This window comes from Xenopus tropicalis, chromosome 8, assembly GCF_000004195.4.
Source record: "Xenopus tropicalis strain Nigerian chromosome 8, UCB_Xtro_10.0, whole genome shotgun sequence".
NCBI classification, from domain to species: domain Eukaryota; kingdom Metazoa; phylum Chordata; class Amphibia; order Anura; family Pipidae; genus Xenopus; species Xenopus tropicalis.
Window position 1 is genome coordinate 20,879,614 of NC_030684.2, and position 13,268 is coordinate 20,892,881.

General features: G+C 45.1%; 2 long non-coding RNA genes across 4 annotated transcripts in view; both read right to left on the reverse strand.

Annotated features, from left to right (window-relative positions):
• LOC116406612 overlaps positions 1–3,288 on the reverse strand; it is a 30,478-nt gene extending 27,190 nt beyond the window's left edge. Inside the window, exon 1 of the long non-coding RNA XR_004219694.1 lies at positions 3,248–3,288. This is a non-coding gene — a long non-coding RNA (uncharacterized LOC116406612). The remainder of the gene's footprint in view (positions 1–3,247) is intronic.
• Positions 1–13,268, reverse strand: part of LOC108645164 — a 455,446-nt gene that overhangs the window by 105,372 nt on the left and 336,806 nt on the right. The window lies entirely within an intron of this gene.

Sequence of the window (13,268 nt, forward strand, 5' to 3'; positions counted from 1 at the left end):
GCCCCGTGTACCTCTGCAGCATCCAGCATTAGTGTGTAGCCATATATTTATTTAGCCCCCACTTTCTGCCCCGTGTACCTCTGCCAGCATCCAGCATTAGTGTGTAGCCATATATTTATTTAGCCCCCACTTTCTGCCCCGTGTACCTCTGCCAGCATCCAGCATTAGTGTGTAGCCATATATTTATTTAGCCCCACTTTCTGCCCGTGTACCTGTGTCCAGCATCCAGCATTAGTGTGTAAGCCATATATTATTTAGCCCCACTTTCGATCCCGTGTACCTGTGCCAGCATCCAGCATTAGTGTAGCCATATATTTATTTAGCCCACACTTTATGCCCCGTGTACCTCTGCCAGCATCCAGCATTAGTGTGTAGCCATATATTTATTTAGCCCCCACTTTCTGCCCCGTGTACCTGTGCCAGCATCCAGCATTAGTGTGTAGCCATATATTTATTTAGCCCCCACTTTCTGCCCAGTGTACCTGTGCAAGCATCAAGCATTAGTGTGTAGCCATATATTTATTTAGCCCCTACTTTCTGCCCAGTTTACCTGTGCCAGCATCAAGCATTAGTGTGTAGCCATATATTTATTTAGCCCCCACTTTCTGCCCTGTGTACCTGTGCTAGCATCCAGCATTAGTGTGTAGCCATATATTTATTTAGCCCCCACTTTCTGCCCCGTGTACCTGTGCCAGCATCCAGCATTAGTGTGTAGCCATATATTTATTTAGCCCCCACTTTCTGCCCCGTGTACCTGTGCCAGCATCCAGCATTAGTGTGTAGCCATATATTTATTTAGCCCCCACTTTCTGCCCCGTGTACCTGTGCCAGCATCAAGCATTAGTGTGTAGCCATATATTTATTTACCCCCATTTTCTGCCCCGTGTACCTGTGCCAGCATCCAGCATTAGTGTGTAGCCATATATTTATTTAGCCCACACTTTCTGCCCCGTGTACCTGTGCCAGCATCAAGCATTAGTGTGTAGCCATTTATTTATTTACCCCCACTTTCTGCCCCGTGAACCTGTGCCAGCATCCAGCATTAGTGTGTAGCCATATATTTACTTAGCCCCCACTTTCCCTCCCGTGTATCTCTGCCAGCATCCAGCATTAGTGTGTAGCCATATATTTATTTAGCCCCCACTTTCCCTCCCGTGTACCTCTGCCAGCATCCAGCATTAGTGTGTAGCCATATATTTATTTAGCCCCCACTTTCTGCCCCGTGTACCTGTGTCAGCATCCAGCATTAGTGTGTAGCCATTTATTTATTTACCCCCACTTTCTGCCCCGTGAACCTGTGCCAGCATCCAGCATTAGTGTGTAGCCATATATTTATTTACCCTCACTTTCTGCCCCGTGTACCCGTGCCAGCATCCAGCATTAGTGTGTAGCCATTTATTTATTTACCCCCACTTTCTGCCCCGTGAACCTGTGCCAGCATCCAGCATTAGTGTGTAGCCATATATTTATTTACCCTCACTTTCTGCCCCGTGTACCTGTGTCAGCATCCAGCATTAGTGTGTAGCCATTTATTTATTTACCCCCACTTTCTGCCCCGTGAACCTGTGCCAGCATCCAGCATTAGTGTGTAGCCATATATTTATTTACCCTCACTTTCTGCCCCGTGTACCCGTGCCAGCATCCAGCATTAGTGTGTAGCCATTTATTTATTTACCCCCACTTTCTGCCCCGTGTACCTGTGCCAGAATCCAGCATTAGTGTGTAGCCATATATTTATTTAGCCCCCACTATCCATCCCGTGTACCTGTGTCAACATCCAGCATTAATGTGTAGCCATATATTTATTTAGCCCCCACTCTCCGTCCTGTGTACCTGTGCCAGCTTCAAGCATTAGTGTGTAGCCATTTATTTATTTACCCCCACTTTCTGCCCCGTGTACCTGTGCCAGAATCCAGCATTAGTGTGTAGCCATATATTTATTTAGCCCCCACTATCCATCCCGTATACCTGTGCCAACATCCAGCATTAGTGTGTTGCCATATATTTATTTAGCTACTCACTATCCCACAGTTACACCCTATACCTCTGATACCATCTTGCCTTACTATACTCACTATCCCACAGTTACACTCTGTGCCTGTGGGATACACATGCCCTGTGGGCATCATGTATAATGCCCACAGGGCACATAGCCAGTATATATGCAGTGCCAACATCAAGTATAATGCCCACAGGGAACACAGACAGTATATATGCAGCGCCAACACCATGTATAATGCCCACAGGGCACACAGACAATATATATGAAGCGCCAACACCATGTAAAATTCCCACAGGGAACAAAGACAGTATATATGTAGCGCCAACACCATGTATAATGCCCACAGGGAACACAGACAGTATATATGCAGCGCCAACACCATGTATAATGCCCACCGGGCACACAGAGAGTATATATGCAGTGCCAACACCATGTATAATGCCCACAGGGCACACAGACAGTATATATGCAGTGCCAACATCATGTATAATGCCCACAGGGCACACAGCAAGTATATATGCAGCGCCAACATCATGTATAATGCCCACAATGCATACAGCCAGTATATATGCAGCGCCAACATCATGTATAATGCCCACAGGGCACACAGCCAGTATATATGCAGTGCAAACATCATGTATAATGCCCACAGGGCACATAGCCTGTATATTTGCAGTGCCAACATCATGCATAAGGGAAACAGGGAGTTTAAAGGGTGGGCAGTGGGGATTGAGAGAGAAATTGGCATTAAAAGGTTAATAGTGCCATGTCTGGGGGCAGAGGAAAAGAAGGCTTTGTAAATGTGTAACAGGAAATGATAAACTATTAATGGGTTAGGGCACCGGCACACAGGGCGTTTTCTTACCCACGATAAACTGAGATACCGCGGGCGAAGAAACGTCCCTAGTTCCCTTCTCACAGGCAATAATGGAAATCGCCGGTGGGGAAGCCTACAATGCGCTTCCGCTTTCCTAAGTTGCCTCGCGGGGAATCTTTGGGCGACTTGAGAAACCGGAAGCAGCGCGTACGTTTCCCCCAGTGATTTACATTATTGCCAATGGGAAAGCATTTTCAGGAGAGCAGTCGCCAACGGTAGCGCAGATTTACTGCGGGCGACTAATCTAGTGTGCCATCATCCTTACCAGGGAGTTGGTAGGGGGCAGAGGCAGAGGGGGCTGAATAGAGACAGCAGGGAGCAAACACACTGCTAAGGGTTAATATAGAGGGATTTCTCTCCATACTCACCCCCTGCAGCTCCTCTCTGATCCTCCTTCTCTCCTGCTCATGGTATGTGCCCCCACCTGTATAGTCTGGCCAGAAATGGGCCCCTACCCTGATGTACCGCTCCATTAACTCCACACATGCCGGTACGATCCTTGGAAAAAGGGCAATTAGCATTCCATTAACTCCACACATGCCGGTACGATCCTTGGAAAAAGGGCAATAAACATTCCATTAACTCCACACAGGCCGGTACGATCCTTGGAAAAAGGGCAATAAACATTCCATTAACTCCACACAGGCCGGTACGATCCTTGGAAAAAGGGCAATAAACATTCCATTAACTCCACACATGCTGGTACGATCCTTGGAAAATGGGGAATAAGCAGTCCATTAACTCCAGAAATGCCTGAAAGACTGGGAAATGAACACTTTGTTAACACCACACAAAATACACTAATTATACACACAGTGAGAAGCAGTGAGAACCATAGCTTCAAATCCATTAAATACACTGATCTCTGAAACCCCAGACCCCTTACCCTTCCACAAAGCAGGTCTCCTGTAGGCTGCCTTATGTTTTACCTGAAGATCTCAGCATGATAGAGTTCAGAAAGGGGTCAGAAATCTTTTTTTGCCAAATGTTCTGAGTAGCCCCACCTTGTGGTAGGCAGGAGAATAGCACCCAAGCAGGAGAAACCCCTATAGCTCTCGACTTTGGCCCTTTTGGGCCCTTTTACAACTAAAAAATATATATATTAGTTGGTCCAAGAATAAAAATTTAAATGGTAGAGTGAATTATTTGCAATGTAGTGTAATTCAGAAATAAAGTACCCCATACCTATCAAGTCGGAATCCTTTTAGTAGTATAAATGAGGTGCCAACTAGTGATGAGCGAATATGTCCTGTTTCACCAAAAATTAGCAAACCGGTAATTCTTGACATGCAGACGTGATGTATTTTTACGCAGGCAACTCTTTTTCCTACAGCACAGTACTTTTTTGTTGTGCAACTTATTTTTTCTCACTCAAAAAACATTTAACCCTTTTACTGTTGTTTGGCAGACAAAGATTCTTTCTGGAGAGGCGCTGCAGAGGGTTTCTAGCGATGACAGCCCCCTAGGCAACGAGCCAGGCGGGCTGTCATGTCGGCTCTGTGACATTGATCGTCGCACGATCGCATCGCGTCTGCTGCTTGGTTCCGCTTCCTTCTTCCCCCCCAGCGCCGGCCCACTGACTTCCTGCACATGGAGGACTAGGACTGTAGCACAGAGGACCAGGCACGCTTCAGGACAGGACACTTACACACATTTACACACACATACAGCACACAATTTAGATATTCAAATATTCTGACTCATACTAATTACGCTGTCATGTGACTTATTTTGTTGTTTCACTGATTTGCACAATTTTGTTTTCTGTTGCATTTTTATCCCTGTATTAGTGTTCCTGATCTGTTTTTAGCATAGCTTTGCTGTGTTAGGGGGGTTACGGCACATAATACGCTGACAGGGGGCTCTGTGTGCAAAAGCTGGGTTGGCAGGCGAGAAATCCATATGCACAAAAATACAACTGATTTGGAAAGTCCCATGTCTCCTGAACGTGCCAATACCAAATACCAAAAAGAAATGCAACGAACAGTGCAAGTGTAAAACTGCAATAAAATCACAAAAATGAAAGACAATTGGGCAAATCAATGAAATAACAAAATGAATTATTTCCCAGCGTGGTTAGTGGTCAGAATGCATGCCTGCCAGGAAAAGCGCTAAGGGAAGACCCTCAGGTGCCTATATGGGGAATTAAATAACTTTCTGTTAAATCTGGCGGCAGAACTAAAGGGCAGAACATTTCTCTGCAGGGATCGGCGCAGGCCCAGGACAGCCGGATCCTCGGCACCTGAACCAATTGCTGTGGCTAAGTAATAATACAGCACAATGTAATGTAAAGGGTAAGTTCACCTTCAAAGCAGAACAAAAGCTAGTCCATCTTTAAGTTAACTTTCGTGGGTCATAAAATCTTCTGTTCTCAGCAAGTTCTAGAGCAAAACAACACGGGAGCAGGGTCTGTGGGCTCGGCACAGGAGCGGAAACCACGAGGGAGCGAATTTAAATTCATGTGGGTATAAAATCACAGCATTACACATTTAATATTATCCCCCTGTCCAATGGCTGCGCCTGTAATTCTGGTAACATCAAAGCTTTTTGTACCCTCATACAGTAGCGCCTCGGCCACACACCTCCTGCACAATGTCCAATTGCACTGCCCCGCCATGTACAGCTTTGTCTGCGTAGCGCGTTGTGACATTGTGCAGGAGTTGCGCGGCGTAGGCAGAACTGTATGAATTGCAGCACCAACTAAATCGGAAGGTACAAAAAGCTTTAATATCAGCAGAGTTGTGCAGCCGTTGGGCAGGGGATACATCTCATTGGGTAACGCTGTGCTGATGTCCCTGCGTATTTACACTCGCTCCCTCCAGGTTTCAGTTTGGGGATTTTGGTTGTGTGTACTGGGCTCTCCTGAATAGCTGCGAATTGGGCACAAGCTACACGGGGCTGGTAAAAATGGGCCTGCAAAAATAAAATGTGAGAGCTTAAGAGGCCAAAGGCAAGAAGAGAGGTGTTAGGCACTAACATAGGGGGAGATAGAAAAAATAATACCAGCAAGAAATGGGCCGCTGACGCCCATATGCATAGGATTGCCAAAGTATCTGGCCTATAGCATCACAATAGTGCATACAAGTTGTCCCGCAGGGCACTACAGCTACTGCAAAATCAATACATTTACTGTATTTTATGTGGCGCAAAATGACAAAATATACATTTTACCCAAAATGGGCACTTATGGGTAGTTATATCTTACAACTCAAACTTTACATTTTACAGCACCCTGTCTCCCATATGTCATTAGGTAACAAGGATAAAAAAAAGGGAATAAAAAACAGCACATTTTTTGCTCGCCCAGTGAGATCAGCGGGCAGAAATGCAGTTAAAGTGAGGGAACATGGAGTGTTTGCTCCACTGCTCTGTTTTTTTTTGCAGGCTAAGAAAGCGGATCCACACCCTTACGCACCTCTGTAAAACTGCATTGAGAAGTACAGAATCCTCCTTCCCTGAACAGGGATCGGCCTGAAAACACCAAAGCAGGAGTTTTTGGGCAGATGCAGTTTTACTGAGGTGCAGAAATACGGAAGGGATTCTCACCCTGCAGAAAAAACGCAGACTAAGAGCAAACGCTCCGTGTACCTTCGGCCTAAATTGTTTCACTGAGAATAAAATCTATTGCAATGAATTGGCCGTCTTAATACCCACCCACCTCTGTGCATTCAGTGCCAACACTCTATTGTATAGAGCCGCCGCAGTAAGAGAAGCGGTTGATGTAAATACGTACCAGCTAGGCTCACTGCTTGGGAAAGATTTTGCCCCATTCTGATTTCGGCACATTTGCTGCAGGCAGTTGTTTATTCAGATGGCGCGAGCGCCCCTCAGTGCCATACACAGAGCTTGATACGGCTGCCTGATGCACTTTTACTCAGTTGCCAAATACTGGGCTCTGTAGCTCCTTCCAAGTCATTGTTGGTCTCGGTGGTTTCTCTCGTTTTCTTTTGTTTCCATGATAAGAAGTCAGTGCTTTAAAGAAATAAAATTTCAGAAAACAACTTCAATGTAGGACTTGTGGGTCAGTAATGAAGAGAATAGGGCAGGGGTTTGAAGACTTGGGCAAGTTACTAGAACTAAATGACCTTAGCAACCAGTGAGTAGTTTGAATGAGAGGCTGGAATATGAATAGGAGAGGACCCGAATAGAAAAAGAAGTTAGGAAACGTAACAATAACAATAAAACTTCAGCTTCACAGAGCAATCAGTTGTTGGACGCTGGGGTACGTGACCCCCATTTGAAAGCTGCAAAGAGTTGGAAGAAGAAAAAGACAAATAGACTATAAAAAAATGAATAATTAAGACCAATTGGAAAGTTGCTTAGAATAGGCCATTCTATAACATACTAGAAGATAACGTTAACTGAATGCAGTGCAAAAAAAGTTGGGGGAGCACAGAGACCAGCGTACTCCCCATGAATACATTCTTCATTCCTGTCTTCAGCGGCACTGAGGGGGGGTGGGGGACTTTATGTAATTAGATGACATAATTACTCTTGGAATGGGCCTAAGTACTGGGCACATTTTTGAGAGTGAGTGCACACGTATTGATGTCATGGGGTGGGAAGCGCAGCAGCAAGAAGGGGGTAGGCAGAGGTACCTGCTTAGCACCCCCCACACACACACACATAGTTGCGCCCTAGGCAGGTACCACTTCTGCCTACCCCTGGTTCCGGCCCTGGGTATGTGTCAAAAACACCCAGCAGTACACTAACAGATCGTGCCTGAAATACTTTACACAGCAAGGCCAGACTCACAGTAGGATTACCCCAGGAAACCATATATTTTTGGAAAAAAAAACTATTTTGGAAAATCCGAAATGGGCAAATATGTCTTTCTACTCCAAACTACCAGACTGTAAAGCTTTTCTACAGTTATTGGTTTTTATAAATATGAAATTAGTTAAAAAACACCTCAAAGCTTCCAGTTTACAGGATCCTATCTCCTACAGGTCATTTGGTACCAAGATAAAAACATCCTAAATATGAATGCCAGTGGGGTTGTGGTCAAGATGGCAAATAAAACATAGTCAATATAAATGCCAGCGGGGGTGTGGCCAAGATGGCAAATAAAACATAGTCAATATAAATGCCAGCGGGGGTGTGGCCAAGATGGCAAATAAAACATAGTCAATATAAATGCCAGCGGGGGTGTGGCCAAGATGGAAAATAAAACATAGTAAATATAAATGCCAGCGGGGGTGTGGTCAAGATGGAAAATAAAACATAGTAAATATGAATGCCAGCAGGGGTGTGACCAAGATGGCAAATAAAACATAGTAAATATAAATGCCAGTGGGGGTGTGGCCAAGATGGCAAATAAAACATAGTCAATATAAATGCCAGTGGGGGTGTGGCCAAGATGGCAAATAAAACATAGTAAATATGAATGCCAGCAGGGGTGTGACCAAGATGGCAAATAAAACATAGTAAATATAAATGCCAGTTGGGGTGTGGCCAAGATGGCAAATAAAACATAGTAAATATAAATGCCAGCGGGGGTGTGGCCAAGATGGCAAATAAAACATAGCAAATATAAATGCCAGTGGGGGTGTGGCCAAGATGGCAAATAAAACATAGTAAATATGAATGCCAGCAGGGGTGTGGCCAAGATGGCAAATAAAACATAGTAAATATAAATGAAAACCATACTAACAGGAACCCAAACATTTCCCAAAGCGCTGACCAGGCCGCAGACCAAGAAGACTATTCACCCTCCCTGGACTCAGTGCAAAGCATCGCGACTAAAACAATACCTGATCCTAAACTCGGAGATTCTCTATTTACCCATCAATGACCGCCCAACTTGAAACTGTTAAAGTGGACTCATCGTTTCAGCGTCAGGATTTTCAAATTCTCTGTGAACGCACGTCCAATGTAGCCCACAGACTGTCCATTGCTGAAGACATTATATAAGTTTATCACTGCCACATCATTTACACTTTTTTATTGAGGAATTATCTAAATATTGGCGCGGGTTTAGTTAACACAACACAACTACACCAAAATACACTCATTTATGTTTATAAAGAGACACAAATCTGTTTACCCCAGAAAGCCACATATGTTGGGAAAGTACCTGTACATATTCAGGGAAATACAAATGGGTAAACAACATGGTAGAATGCAATAAAACCAACCCAAGGAGAGCAGCAGCCAGAACCCAAGTTTCACTTGTTTCCCCAATTCGGTTTTACAGGCAACAAATATGCAGAGCTGAAAATGCAATAAAATGGCTAAAAACTGAATAACGCTAAAAATCCAATTGACATGAAATACAAAAGATACTGCATTAGTATTAGGGCAGTTTTTGAAGGCAAAATAACCACACAATAGTAAAATAAATAAAAGCTAAACAATAGTAAAAGTGTGTGCATGTGGCAAATTGCACAGTGTGTGTATGTACAAGTGCTGTAAGTGTGCGACCCCCTCGACCCCCCAGAAATATATGTATACGTGTGTGTCACTAACTTGTATACAGGCTGGAGAGGCAGGAGGGCTGCTGAAACCAGAGGAGGGCCGCCATGATGCAGAGAACTGCAGGGGGGGCAAAGGCTGAAGGAACAGGAAGGTCCCTGCTGCCCAACGGCCCACTCTTTCCCCCAAAGGGAACTGTGATTTGGTGGGTTCCCTCAGTGCAGCAGCCACAGAGCAGGTAGCCATGCCCTCCCCACTCACTGCACAATCATGCTCACTCACACTCACACTCAGTCACACACTCACACACAGAAAGAAGCAGAATTAGCATCTCACCCTCCTGGAAGCAGCACCATTTTGTAGGATAATGTCTCACACACACAGCATCATGTGACCAGGGTGGGGCTCAGAAAAGATACAAAGTAAAAAGTATGGGGGGGGCTGGTGCCTGGCAGAGAGAGAGCTGCAATGTTATCAGGAGACAGGGGCACAGAATCAGCACTTACTGCTGTCATTACTGCTCTCCAGTTGGGCATTTGCCCCGTCCCCCCCCTATTTTTCTCCCTCAAACAGGGCAAAAGCCTCAGGTCCCCATAATGGTGTTTAGGGTTCCTGCCACACAAGGCGCTTTCCTGGCTTGTGTATAAGCGCAGGCTGAGAAACCACCCCTCCACTTCTATCTGCTTCATGGCGCGTCTGTGCAGATTTTGGCTCAGTCAGTATCTGTGTTCCTGCCGAAATCCACTCCATGTGTCAGATGTGGGTTCAGACACACCATAAAGCAGATCGTAGAAATTTTAGAACAAGATTTAGAGCTTGAAATACAAACTGATTTGTAAAGCCTCATGTCTCCCAAACGTGCCAATACCCCAGGAAACCATATATTGTTGAACAGTACACATTCTGCCAAATCCGAATGGGTAACCATGTGTTTCTACTCCTAAGTACCAAACAGCAATGCTTTTCTAAGTTTACCAGTTTCAAAAAAAAAAATGAAAATTCTAAAACATTGTCTCAAAGTTTCCACTTTCAAGCATCATATCTCCCACATAACATTAGGTACCAAGAAAACACTCCCTAAATATGAAAGCCAAGGGCCCACTGAACAGTTTAAATGCCAGATACATCGGTGATCCTATGCACAATTGGCATCAGAGACCCCAAAAGTAAGTTAGTGCATAGATATTGCCCCTGAGATCACTTTAGCGGACTGGGGGGGCAGGGCAGACCGGGGGCCCTGCAGGTGCGTGTCCCCTAATCCCCCCCACAGGGTCCCCCACCAGACGTCCTCCCTTGAGCTTGTGTAAGTTTAATGCGTCGGGGAGGAACGGTCGGACAGGGGGAGCACCAGGAAGGGTCGGGTCTAGGCCAATAAACCAATCCGATCCTTAAAAGAAATTGTTTCCCCAGTCAAATTATAACAAAGCCATGGTAAGTAATCAGAGCAGCTGAACCCCCTCCGAAAGCAAACTAGAACGTTTATGTTCCCCAGTGTCCCCTCTCCGACAGCAAACTAGAATGTTTATGTATCCCAATGTCCCCTCTCCGACAGCAAACTAGAATGTTTATGTACCCCAGTGTCCCCTCTCCGACAGCAAACTAGAATGTTTATGTACCCCAGTGTCCCCTCTCCGACAGCAAACTAGAATGTTTATGTACCCCAGTGTCCCCTCTCCGACAGCAAACTAGAATGTTTATGTACCCCATTGTCCCCTCTCCGACGGCAAACTAGAATGTTTATGTACCCGTGTCCCTTCTCCGACGGCAAACTAGAATGTTTATGTATCCCAGTGTCCCCTTTCCGACAGCAAACTAGAATGTTTATGTTCCCCAGTGCCCCCTCTGACACCAAACTAGAATGTTTATGTACCCAGGTGTCCCCTCTCCGACAGCAAACTAGAATGTTTATGTACCCAGGTGTCCCCTCTCCGACAGCAAACTAGAATGTTTATGTACCCCAGTGTCCCCTCTCCGACAGCAAACTAGAACGTTTATGTACCCCAGTATCCCCTCTCCGACAGCAAACTAGAATGTTTATGTACCCCAGTGTCCCCTCTCCGACAGCAAACTAGAATGTTTATGTACCACAGACATTTCAAGGGGGTGGGCCAGTGACATCAGGGAGTGGCCGGTGATATTTTGGGGCAGGTCTGTGCTATCAGGGGGCATTTGGAAATCCAAACAGGCAATGTTTACCTGGATAGCGCTTCTGAAAACAGGGCTGTCAAAGTAAAAATTAAACTGATGTCAACACTAGCGCTTGTTGGGGGTGTGAGGATATGAAGCCTGTAAAACAACCCATTTCCCCCATATACACAGAGCCCCTATGTAACCACCCACACACACAAGGGAAACTAACAGGAAAAAATGCCAGCATCATATTTTATACCCATAGAACAATTGCGAATATAATATGCTGCTCCGACATGATGAATTATGCCCACAAAGCTATAAAATTGGAAATACCGTGTCAACGTAATATTTAAACCTCACAGAACAGAAAACTTAAACAGTATAAATGCAATGCCAGCCTTATATGTAATGCCCACAGGGCGCATAGTCAGTATATATGCAGTGCCAATATCATGTATAATACCCACAGGGCGCATAGAAATTATATATAAAGCGCCAACATCATGTATAATGCCCACAGGTCACACAGCCAGTATATATGCAGTGCCAACATCATATATAATGCCCACAGGGCACACAGCCAGTATATATGCAGTGCCAACATCATGTATAATGCCCACAGGGCACACAGCCAGTATATATGCAGTGCCAACACCATGTATAATGCCCACAAGGCACACAGCCTGTATATATGCAGAGCAAACATCATGTATAATGCCCACAGGGCACACAGCCAGTATATATGCAGTGCCAACATCATGTATAATGCCCACAGGGCACACAGCCAGTATATATGCAGTGCCAACATAATGTATAATGCCCACAGGGCACACAGACAGTATATATGCAGCGCCAACACCATGTATAATGCCCACAGGGAACACAGCCAGTATATAGCACAAACATCATGTATAATGCCCACAGGATGAACAGCCAGTATATATGCAGCACCAACATCATGTATAATACCCACAGGGCACACAGCCAGCATATATGCAGTGCCAACATCATGTATAATGCCCACAGGGCACACAGCCAGTATATATGCAGTGCCAACATCATGTATAATGCCCACAGGGAACACAGCCAGTATATATGCAGTGCCAACATCATGTATAATGCCCACAGGGCAAACAGCCAGTATATATGCAGCACCAACATCATGTATAATGCCCACAGGGCACACAGCCAGTATATATGCAGTGCCAACATAATGTATAATGCCCACAGGGAACACAGCCAGTATATATGCAGCACCAACATTATGTATAATGCCCACAGGGAACACAGCCAGTGTAAATATGCAGTGCTAACACCATGTATAATGCCCACAGGGCACACAGCCAGTATATATGCAGTGCCAACATCATGTATAATGCCCAAAGGGAACACAGCCAGTAAACATGCAGAACCAACATCATGTATAATGCCCACAGGGAACACAGCCAGTATATATTAAGCACCAACATTATGTATAATGCCCACAGGGCACACAGCCAGTATATATGCAGCACCAACATCATGTATAATGCCCACAGGGCACACAGCCAGTATATATTAAGCACCAACATTATGTATAATGCCCACAGGGCACACAGCCAGTATATATGCAGCACCAACATCATGTATAATGCCCACAGGGCACACAGCCAGTATATATGCAGTGCCAACATCATGTATAATGCCCACAGGGCACACAACCTGTATATATGCTGCGCCAACATTATGTATAATGCCCACAGGGAACACAGCCAGTGTAAATATGCAGTGCTAACACCATGTATAATGCCCACAGGGCACACAGCCAGTATATATGCAGTGCCAACATCATGTATAATGCCC